We start from the raw sequence: 12,203 nt of genomic DNA, 5'->3' as shown, positions 1-12,203 counted from the left end.
AAAAGCAAGACCTCTTTGTCGACATCGAAAGGGGTCATGAAAGGCTTTAGGCGCTGTCCATTGACTGTGAAGCCGTTGCCATTCTTCAGATCTACAATCTCTACCGCACCATGAGAATGAACTTTGACAACAATATAGGACCACCCCACCGGGATTTCAATTTCCTAGGAAACACATGCAGTCGGAAGTCATAGAGTAGCACTTGTTGAGAAGGGAAAAGTTGTTTTTCTTTTATGTTCCTATCATGTAGCAACTTCATCCACTCCTTAGCCAAACGAGCATTATCATAAGCGTCCCTTCGATATTCTTCAAGCTCGCATACCTACAATTTTCTTAAACCTGTGGCATCATCAAGTGAAAGGTTAATCTGTTTGATAGCCGATAAAGCATGATGCTGAATTTCAACAGGTAAATGACATGCCTTACCGTATACTAACCTGTAAGGAGACATCCCTAAGTTTCTCTTGAAAGCTGTTCGGTAGGCCCAAAGTGCGTCAACAAGTTTTTCTGACCAGTCCTTACGGTTAGGATGCACGATTTTCTCAAGTATCGTTTTGATCTCTCTATTGGCCAATTCAGCTTGACCATTGGTCTGAGGGTGGTAAGGGGCAGAGACTTTGTGGGTTACACCATATTTTTGCATGAGATTTTCAAAAGGTTTGTTACAGAAATGGGACCCTCCATCACTAATGATTGCCTTGGGCATGCCAAAGCATGCAAATAACTCTTTGAGAAAACGTATGACAACCTTGTGGTCATTGGTTCGACAAGGTATTGCCTCCACCCATTTAGAAACATAGTCCACAGCGACCAAAATGTAAAAATGCCCGAAAGAAATGGGGAAAGGTCCCATAAAATCAATACCCCAACAATCAAAAATCTCAAGAGTCAATATGGGGGACATAGGCATTTCATTCTTGGCAGTAATTTTTCCTAATTTTTGACAAGCCTCACATGCTTTACAAAAATTTTCAACATCTTTAAACATGGTAGGCCAGTAGAGTCCACTTTGTAATATTTTTGAAACATTTTTCTTAGCAGCAAAGTGGCCTCCACATGTCCCACCATGGCAAAAATGCATCACGGAACTAAATTCATCATCTGGAACACATGTACGCACCAACTGGTCGGAACAAAATTTGAAGAGGTATGGATTATCAAAATAATAATGTCTTACCTCAGCTAGGAACTTACGCTTGTCCTGGGTGAGCCAATGGTCTGGCATTTGGTCGATGATGAGATAATTCACAATGTCGGTGAACCATGGAGCGCGTGACACAGCAAAGAGATGTTCCTCAGGAAAGTCATCATTTAAGGGAGGGGACACCAGTACCTCGGGTAGCTGCAACCGAGAAAGATGGTCAGCTACAACGTTTTCCACACCTTTTTTATCACGTATGGTGATATCGAATTCCTGGAGGAGTAGAATCCACCTGATCAACCTGGGCTTGGCGTCCTTCCTTGCTAATAAATATTTCAAAGCAGAGTGGTCAGTAAAAATAATGACAAGTACACCAATGACATAAGAACGAAATTTTTCTAAAGCAAAAACAAAAGCTAACAACTCCTTCTCAGTGGTGGTATAATTTCTCTAAGCATCATTCAAAGTTCGAATGGCATAATAAATAACTGACGGCTTGTTATCAATTCGTTGACCTAGAACAGCACCAAGAGCTAGTGTCAGTCATGATCTCAAATGGCAAGTCCCACCAAGGAGGTTGCATGATAGGCGCAATAGTCAAATGTCACTTTAGTGTTTCAAAGGCCTGTTGACAATCATCAGTCGACAAAAATTCAGTTTCATTTTGCAACAAGGTACATAATGGTTTAACAATACTACTGAAACCCTTAATAAAATGTCTATAGAACTCGGCATGACCAAGGAAGGAGCAAATATCCCGAACGGTCTTAGGGACAGGTAACTGAGAAATCAGCTCTACCTTGGCCCTGTCAACTTCTATACCACGCTTAGAAACCAAATGTCCAAGTACTAAACCACTACGTACCATAAATTGACATTTTTCCCAGTTTAGAAGTAAATTATTTTCCTCACATCTTTTCAAAATCGCAATTAAATGTGTCAAACAATGATTAAAAGACTTACCGAACACAGAAAAGTCATCCATAAAAATTTTGCACATATCATCTAACATATCAGAGAAAATACTCATCATACAATGTTGGAAAGTAGCAGGGGCATTGCATAGACCGAATGGCATTCTGTGGAAAGCAAAGGTACGAAAGGGACAAGTGAAGGTAGTCTTCTCTTAGTCCTCAGGTGCTACGGAAATTTGATAGTAACCATAAAATCCATCCAAGAAACAATAAAAAGAATTACCAGCTACTTTCTCTAATATCTGATCTAGGCAAGGTAACGGGAAATGATCTTTTCGGCTAGCCGAATTCAATTTACGATAATCAATGCTCATTCGCCAACCCGTTGCTTTCCTAGATGGGATCAATTCTCCATTAGAATTTTCAATGATAGTCAAACCATATTTTTTTGGAACTACCTGTGTTGGGCTTACCCATTTGCTGTCAGAGATTGGATAGATGATATCATCAGCTAATAATTTCAGCACTTTTTTTTACCACCTCTTTCATGGCTGGATTCAGCCTCCTTTGTGCATCTCGAACTGGTTTAGCGTCTCCTTCGAGGAAGATGTTATGAGTGCAAATGGAAGGGTCGATACCCTTGATGTCAGCAATAGTCCATCCAATCGCTCATCGATGCTCTCGAAGTACCTGCAATAATTTAGTTTCATGTTCATGAGTAAGGTGTGAAGAAATTACCACAGGGAATGTGCCGTCTACTGGACCCAAGAAGGCATATTTCAGCTCGGCAGGCAATGGTTTCAACTAAAGTATTGGAATTTCTTCTGCGGATGACTTCAGAATTTCTGGTAGGTCAATGGCCTCAAATGTAGGCTTACGCCAACTACTTGTATAACTCGCATCAAACATATGAGGACCATTATCTGGGATCTGCTCCTCTGATTCTAGCAATAATTTATCAATCCCTTCAAACTGCGCAAAAGAGTCATTTTCAAGTGCGGCATCGACGTCGAGTACCGACAGTAGTTCTGAAGTGTCTAAGTCATCTATCACATCAACTGCATGAGTATCTACGTCGTCACACCCACTTGACATCCTATGAGCATTAAAAACATTCATTTCCAGTGTCATGTTCCCAAATGTGAGCTTGAGGAATCCGCTTCGACAGTTAATCAGGGCATTTGAAGTAGCAAGGAATGGTCGCCCCAAAATGAAAGGAACCTGATATATGGTGGAAACAAGCTGCTGCATATCCAAAACAACGAAATCCACAGGTTAGTAAAATTTGTCAACCTGAACTAAAACATCCTCAACAATACCTCGTGGAGCCTTTACAGATCTGTCTGCCAACTGTAGCATCATAGTAGTTCTCTTCAATTCACCTAAACCCATCTGGTCATATAATGAAGACGGAAGCAGATTCACATTACTCCCAAGGTCAAGTAGAGCTCTCCCGATACGAGATTCTGTAGAGTCTGACTAAGAATCAATGCACTGACCTGCCCAGTTAAGAAAGCCTTTTTCTTCACGTTCAGTTTCCTTTTTATGGTACATAGGTCTTTCAAAAATTTTGCATATGTAGGGATCTGCTGTATGGCATCTAAGAGTGGAATATTGATTTTTACCTGCTTGAATATCTCTTGAATCTCCGTATGATACTTGTTATTTTGTCCAGATGTCAAATGCTAAGGGTATGGGACCACCGGCTGGTATTCCTTAACTAGCTCATCTTCCTTCTTATCGGGCGTTGTAGAACTCGAGCTAGCCTCATCTGATTTTTTCTTTCCTTTATTTGTCTCATCTACCACCTCAAGTGTGCGCGGCTGGCTGTTGATCAGTAGGTAATTCAGGACGGGAAACTTCTTTTCCACTTCGCAAAGTAATAATTGCTTTTGCTAACTCATACGCATCCCCTGAAACATTGTGCACTGACTGTTGTTGCTGTCTGTATACCTGGGGATTAGGCTGAGGCTGTGCGGGGAATTTTCCTTTTTCCAGGGTATTAAGTTGTGTGCTCATCTTGCTTACAGCATCTTTCAGTTCTCCATTGGTCGTAACTTGCAATTGCATGAATTTCTGGAGCATGGTTGCCACCTGCGCTACACTATCATCAGAAGCTTTCTTTACTGGAATAGGGACTAATGCTGGTTGGAATCCTGGTGGTGCGTAGCTCCGAGAAAACTGTTGTGGTTGATACTGTGGTTGAGGAGCTACGACTGGATTGTATGTCGGTTGCAGAGGCGGTGCATATGATTGAGGTGCCTGCTAATACCGTGAAGATGATGGACCAGGCTGATCATTTCTCCATTGAAGGTTTGGATGATTCCGCCACCCAAGGTTGTAAGTGTTTGAGAGTCGCTGATTCTACGTCTTGTTGACCCAATTTGCCAATAACACTTAATCAGATCTGCTCTCTTGCAACACAGGTAAGAATTGACAATCCTAAGGTCTGTGGTCTGAAGTCTCACAAATCGTGCAAATCTCAGCTTTCGACTTTTCGGATTCCATGACTTCCAATTTCTTAGATAACGCAGCTACAAAGGCCTGTAAGCTAGTGTCCTCTTTGACCTCATATCTGCCCCCACCACTGATTGCTCAGATAGGTTGAGCAGCTATCGGCACCCATTCAGGTCGTGCGTTCCACTGTTGGGCACTCTCAGCGAGATAGTCTAAAAATGATAAGCCCTCGTCTGGTTCCTTACGGAAGAACATCCCATTGCACATAGACTGGACAAATTGTTTGCACACAGGGGTTAAAGAAGTAAAAAAATAGTTCACTAACCTCTATGATTCGAAACCATGGTGCGGGCATATGTTCATCAGGTCCTTGAATCTCTCCCAACACGCCTGGAATGTCTCGCCATCTTTTTGCATGAATTGACTGATCTGCTCCTACAGGTACTGAGTTCTCTGAAGAGGAAAGAACTTATGTAAGAACTCACGCTGCATTTCAGCCCAGCTAGTAATAGAGTTAGGGCTCAAAGAATTAAACCAGATTTTTGCCCTGTCTTTCAGAGAAAAGGGAAACAAATGCAGTTTAATGTATTCATCAGTCCCAGCCCTATTAATGAAAGTGGTGCAAACCATCTCAAAGTCTGTCAAGTGTTGGTACGGACTCTCAGAGTCCATCTCGTGAAACTGGGGAATCACAGATAACATGCCATGCTTAAGAGTGAAATTCGGTGCATCTTGTGGCAACACAATGCATGAAGGTGTAGATGTGCATGCAGGCTGTAGAAAATCTTCAAGTGTACGTGGTGCATGTGCAGCCATAGCTTCTTCAAAATAATGGCCAAACAGATTATTCAGCTCAAATTCAGAATCACTCGTAGGACTCACAGGTGAACAGTCAGACTCGGTGCTATGTGTATCCCTACTGGTGCTAGGTGAAACTCTACACAATCGATTCGAATTATCTCGAACCCAGGGCATCAAACATCACAATAGCCAGCAGAAATCCACTAACACAGCAACAGACAAATTTTTTTCAAATTTTCAATTTTCAATTTTTTTCATTTTTTCTATTTATTTAAAAAAATCAAAAAAATAATAATTAGGAAAATGAAAAATTCGAAATTAAAACTGGCCATCCCTAGCAACGGCGCCGAAAACTTGACTCACTCGAAAAATGAGCAGCTCGAAAACTATCCCAAGTATAGGAGTTCTGTTGTGTAATATTAAGCCCAAGGGCTAGATCGTCTCCTCAGGGAATGCGTTTTAATCTCATATTTTACGTTCGACCAATCGAAAACAAAAAGGTTACTAAACTCGGTTCAAAATCGAGATTTTCAAAATTTTGGAGATTTAAACAAAAAAAAACTTAAATTAAATTCCTAAAACTAACTTGCTTCAATTTAAAGAGTAAGGATGGAAACTCTAATCTACGTAAGGAAACATCAAACCACGCGCTAATTAAAAATGGTAACATTGATCATGGAATTAAAGCACGAAATGGAAAATCAATCACACACGCACGCAATAAAAATCAAATCTTTTACATGAACCAAAAATTATGAACCAAAATCACAAATTAAACGCAGACAAAATGCTGAATTTTTAACATGAGCCAAGAACTCGAACCCAAAGATCAAAACACAACAAAAACCTAAATTTAACGAACACAATTAAACTTTCTTTTTTCTCTTTTTTTGTATTTTAATTTTTTTCAAGAAACCGAACTAAACCTTAATCAATAATAATAATAATAATAATAATAATAATAATAATAATAATAATAATAATAATAATAATATTAAAATTAAAAAAATAACTCAAACAAATGAAAAAAATAAGTATAAATCTAATGCTAATATCAATTGAGAAGTGAAAGAAAGTAAATAGAATTTAATACTAATCATCCAAAGATTCAAAACTTCAAAACATGAATAGAAATTTTACTAAAATTTAACAATAACTAATTAAAAACAAAAGTAAATAAAGAGAAAAGGAAAGAAGAGAGAGAGAGAGAGAGAGAGAGAGAGAGAGAGAGAGAGAGAGAGAGAGAGAGAGAGAGAGAAACAGAGCAGCTTGAAGGAGTTGCAGCAGCAGGTCTCTGCTGGAGCTGTCGAGCAAGATGACCGGCTGCAGTGGTGGAGCTCCTCCTCGGGTCTGCTGGTGTTCACGGGAGGCTGGCCATCCAGTAGTTGCGGGTGTGTTGCTGTGACTGTCGAGAGTCTTCAATGGGGGCTAGGAAAGCTGCTGCAGAAGCTTCTAGCGGTGGCTGTGTGCTGGAACTCCTCGGATGGTGGTGGCCACTATTGATTTGCAGAGGAGCTTTGGCTGTTGTGGTGGTTTACAGACGGCTATGGAGGAGCAGCTGGGTGTTCGGGTTGCTGGTGAAGTGGTCGTGGGCTGGTGTTACTGCAGTTGCCAGAGCAGGAGGTGTTGGAGAGAGATAAGGGAAAAATAGAGAAAGAGGAAGAAAATAGAGGCAGGGAAAGAGAGAATAAGAGAGGAAGAGAATGAGAGAATGAAGGAAATACTGAGGGAAGAAGAGAGGGAAAGATAGGGAAAAGAGAAGATATAGAGAGCTGAGAAAAGAGAAAAGCAGAAAGAAAATAAAAGCTAGGAAGAGAGAAGGGCCAGAAGAAAATAACAGAGAAGCGGAAGAAGAAGAAGAAGAAGAAGGAGAAGAAAGGTTCAAGAAAAATTGGTGCACAGGAAAATAAGAATTTAAAGACTAGGGGGGCGGTGCCCTAGGACCCAAGACCTGATAGGAGCTAACCCGGATTGTTATATTTTTTTCATTTTTTCATTCTCTGTTCATCACAAATCTGACTCTTTTAGAGCCCGTATCTCACAAAACTCAAAACACAAAAGTTGTAGATAATCCTTTCTCCTTTCTCTAAAAATTTGAATCGTCTCGATCGGAGCTCGGACGGAAAAGTTATGCACGAAATACGAACAGATATCGGTTTTGGTTTTTTCCTGCAACAAAAAATTACCAAAACTTCATAAAAGTGCAATAAAACTCAAGAATGATAATTTTGGCACTTTATTAAATTGTTGGACAATTTTAGATATTTAATTAAAAATATAAACCGTAAAGCCTGGGTTAAGATGCCCAATTACGTAGTTTTGACGCGTAATCAATTTTAAAAACCCTAAACAATTATCTCACAATATTTTATCAAATATCTAAAACAATAGATATTAGGGTTTAAGCTTGCAAAAGATACTTTTATCAAGAACACAAAGCAAGCTTTTAAATCTTACAATAAGGATGCGAAGATTCACAAGCATTGGAGGGTTTTTCCCAAATAATATTTATGAATAAAATACAATGGGAAAAACTATAGCTAACTCTCAAAAATCAATCTCAAACAATGCAAGTATGTGAGAGTAGTTAGCTTAAACAGAATGTATATATGTGCACAAGATTTGAGTGTTTATTCAAACCTCAAGTTGCAATAAATTTCAAATGAAGATGAATAATGCAAATGCACTCTTTCTAAAATATGTAATCAATAGAGTATGAGAAAGAGTTTTGACAATATGCTTGAAAATATAGGAGTACAAAAGATTTAGCACAAAAAGGATTTTCAGAGAAAATTTTCTGATCAAAATGGTAATACCCTAACTAATCAAGGCAAATGAAGGGGTATTTATAAGTTTCCCAAAAATTGTTATCGCTGGGGACACAGTCGGTATTTTGGAAAAGATTAATTAAAAATTAACCCCTGTTTAATGCAGTAAAAATATGCAAACCCGGGAGGTTCGCTCACCCGGAGCTTTGGTTGGTCGGCAAAATAGACTCAAAGAATTTGAAATTTTTTTAGGGTTTGGTATGCTATGCGAAGGGCCGGTCGGCTGAGCCAAGGCAAAAAACCAAACCTTCGTAGGTTCGGTCGCCCAAGAGTATTGGCCGATTTGCTAAGTGGATCAGTTCGGTTGACCGAGGGTATTTTGAACTGATAGTTCTATCAATCGTGGAAGGTAAACAAAGTCAGCTTTAAGGTTTGGTTGACCATGGACAATTAGTTCAAATCTGGGTCGGTCGCCCGAGCCAAGTCAAAGAATTTGACTACTGACTGATTCGGTTGACCGAGGCATTTATAACACCCTAAGATCGGTCAGCGGAAGCCCTTTCAAAGTTCAAGTTAAGTCTTGATTTTGATTAGAAGTCACCCCTGTTCACATAGGTATAACTTTTGAGTTATAGGTGACTTTTCATGTGATGTTTAGGGACGTAAGGTCAGTCTATGGCCTTTGAGCATTTAATCGTATCATGAATGCAATGCATTATTACAGACCATATAATTATTACATACCAAAAAACTTAATGCAATTACAATTTGAAAAAATTTTGTCTTCCATTCCTTTTGCACTTTGTATTGCTATGCCATATGCTAGGTGATGTTGAATTTCTGCTTCTCATGGCTTCTATTAAATCCTTACCATCCATGCATGCAAAGTGATAATCCTGCTCATATACTCAATGCATGGGTAAGATACTTTGTATTTGTCATAATCAAAACGATATTGGACTCAAAAATTCAACAATCTACCCCTTTTTGATGATGACAAATACAAATGCAAAAGTGGGTATGGCCTAAGAAGGCTCACCTTAAAAATATGCATAATTTCAAAATTTCAATGCAGATCAAGCATATCTAGAAAGGAAAACATTTCAAGTACAGAATGCATTCAAGTTTGTCATTTATGCTCAAGTATCAAGAGTAATGCTCAAATTTTAAATATACACCCAATTTTGCAAATATATTTCTCCCCCTTTTGACATCAGCAAGAAGGGCTATGCAAAAAAAATTTGAGCGTTAAAAATTTTTGCTTAAAAAGGTAACTCCCCTAAAAGAAATTAGCTTAAAACAACACCCCCTACTTGATTTGTGATTTTTTCATAGCAATTAAGCACATAAAAAAAATATAACTTGTCATTAAAAATTTAAGTGGCACAAAAACTTGATTAGACCAATAGTATGCATAAACCATTTCAGTTCACATATATCATAAGACCCGTGAAAGATTTGAATTCAAAATGCACGCCATATGATAGCAAATAGTAGGATTGAGTATGATCTTAGTCTAACTAAATCGTATGCATTTTCATGTGCAATCGTCGAACCAGTTATGTAATTCATAAAACAAATAAATAAATAAACACAAAGGCAAGGGATAAAGAATTTTAGTTTTGAAAATATTTCTTGCCTTAAAGTATTAAAAAATTTCCACTTTGATGCTTTCAAAAAGGTACTCGGGGTGTGCTTGCTGAAAAAGAAACTTTTATTCAAAGCACAAGCAAGCAACCATATGGATCCTAAAAATTTAACTATCAACTGCAAGATCATATGAAACAATAGATGATAGTGGCACAACCACATATTTCAATTTAAAATTTTCAACAAAACTCATCACACTTCAATGCACGTGCCACTAAAAATTACAACACTGATCTAAACCTAAAATATTGATGAGCAAGACAAGATAGGAGTTTATGTTTAGATGCTCCCCCTTTCAATTTGAGTCCTAACTTAGATGCAATGAGCTGCTTATACGAATTCAAAATGGTTTTACCAAATATGTCGTGTAGTATAAGCAATCATTTTGACACTTTCAACACAACTATATTGAATGTTTACTAACTATATTTATCCCTAATCAGTATAGTCATCCCTATAGGCTACAAATGCATTAGAAATAGATATTAAGGCATAGTTATAATGCACAAAATCGAGAACAATTCATATCTAATTAAGAAGCTTTAGGAGCTTGATATGATGTTCAAGGTCCTTAGACGAGCCTCAATATTCAAAAAGTGACGTTAGGCATGTGAGTCATTTGTGCTCTTTCTATAGGGATGGATCTGAGCTCCCAAAATATTCTCGATGATTATGCAATGATGAAATTTAATATTCATTTTGTTTTCTCTCATCCTTTCAAAAATATTTTAGCTTTAATTTTATCATAATCATCTTTGTACAAGGTTTTACTTTGAGAAAATTTTACGAAATTTCAGCAGCGTGCTGTCTGTAAATTGGACATTTTCCCAAAAAAATTGTACTTGATAGGTTCAAGCAAGCAAATTATAATGATATACATCATGTAGATACCATTCAAATCAAGCATGCGAGGACCTATATCCACTACTAGCATGCAATTCACAATCTACTGCATCAGTCATGCAATTGGCATTCCATACAAGCATGCATATTAGTAGTTCAAATATATACTATCCAACAAAATATATAATAATTAGTCAAGCAGTGAATAGTAGGCTACAGTGTTATTCTCACCAAGGCATATAAGCGACAAATAATGTTAGAGCATATAATTTATATAGGCGTGAAAGAGAGATGCTCCCCCTAAGTTATGCACTTATTTATTTTATGCCTTTATCTTCTTTTCAATTTTTAAGTTTTTTAGCCAAGTGTCCAAGATTTTTAGTGATTAAAACTTGGCTGTAGATGCATAGGCTTTAGTGGACCAAAAAGTCACAATCAATATTCCTTCAATAAATAAAGCCTATATAGCCTCTTTTCTTGTGAATCTCAATTTGTGAGAGGCTTAAGTTTGAATAGAGTTTAACTTCGCTTGATCAGGGATGGGATTCTTTGTTATTTGCATTTCCACGTATGTTGAAACCTATAGCAATCACTTTAGCCATTCAACTTGTTCTAATAAGATGAAGCATTAAATAATTTGATGTTAAGTTGAGAGCTTACTCTGGAATTAACATAAATACTCTTAAATATTAAATTTGAATTTAGTTTAGAAGAGTATTTAGAAAAGGTCACAAGTGGACAATATTTAAAATATTTTCGTGCTAGCGAAAATGTCCACACCTTTTAGGCAAAGAGTAGTTAGGAGTATAAGAATATCTTGAACAATGCTCTTAGGATAATTTTGATTTTTCTTCATTAGAAGTATTCTTTGAATATGATCACAAAGTAGAGCATGGATACGAACCAAGGAGTATTACTCTATCATAAATCAAAATTAAGCACTTTTACATTTTAAGCACAAAGGGAGAGATGTTCATATTCAAGCATGAGTTAACCACTAAGAGTTATATACCCGATATAAATCTTGTCCATTTGGAAGTGGATTTCATTTTGACATACTTTAGCCAATATTTTCATATTTTGCCCGATCATTATGATATTTATGCATTAAGTTCATATTGGATATATTACTTGAATACTCATACTGGCTTGATTTCCCTGATGCTATTAGTATACTAAATAATATATAGTGAAAATTCATACTAATAATTTTTGCTTTAAACATACACCACTTCCCAAGACAATAGACATCACTACCCCCTAAACATAAGAACTAAGGAAATATTAACTAATTAGGTCATTTCAATTTTAATATGTTTTTCTTTAATTCCTATGGGGTTAGCTTTCATGATTACCCACATCATTTCCTTGTCCAAGGATTTGGCACCTCTAGATGGACAAGTACACTGAATGTGCCACATCATTTTGCAGGATAAGTAAGTTTTGTATATACATGAAAGACTATGCTTATTTATTCTGTTTTTACCTGATGAGGCATGACTATGGGTTTGATAAACTAAACATGAACCCTTTTTGAAAATATTTTTCTTTTTAACTGTGAAGGAATCGTTATGATTATTTTTTTCATTTTTAGCTTTGATTATAACTCTAGAATAATCATTTATTTCT

The sequence above is a fragment of the Malania oleifera genome, chromosome 1 (genome assembly GCF_029873635.1).
Source record: "Malania oleifera isolate guangnan ecotype guangnan chromosome 1, ASM2987363v1, whole genome shotgun sequence".
NCBI classification, from domain to species: Eukaryota; Viridiplantae; Streptophyta; class Magnoliopsida; order Santalales; family Ximeniaceae; genus Malania; species Malania oleifera.
The sequence above is the reverse complement of the archived record's forward strand: the minus strand, read 5'-3'. Positions refer to the sequence as shown.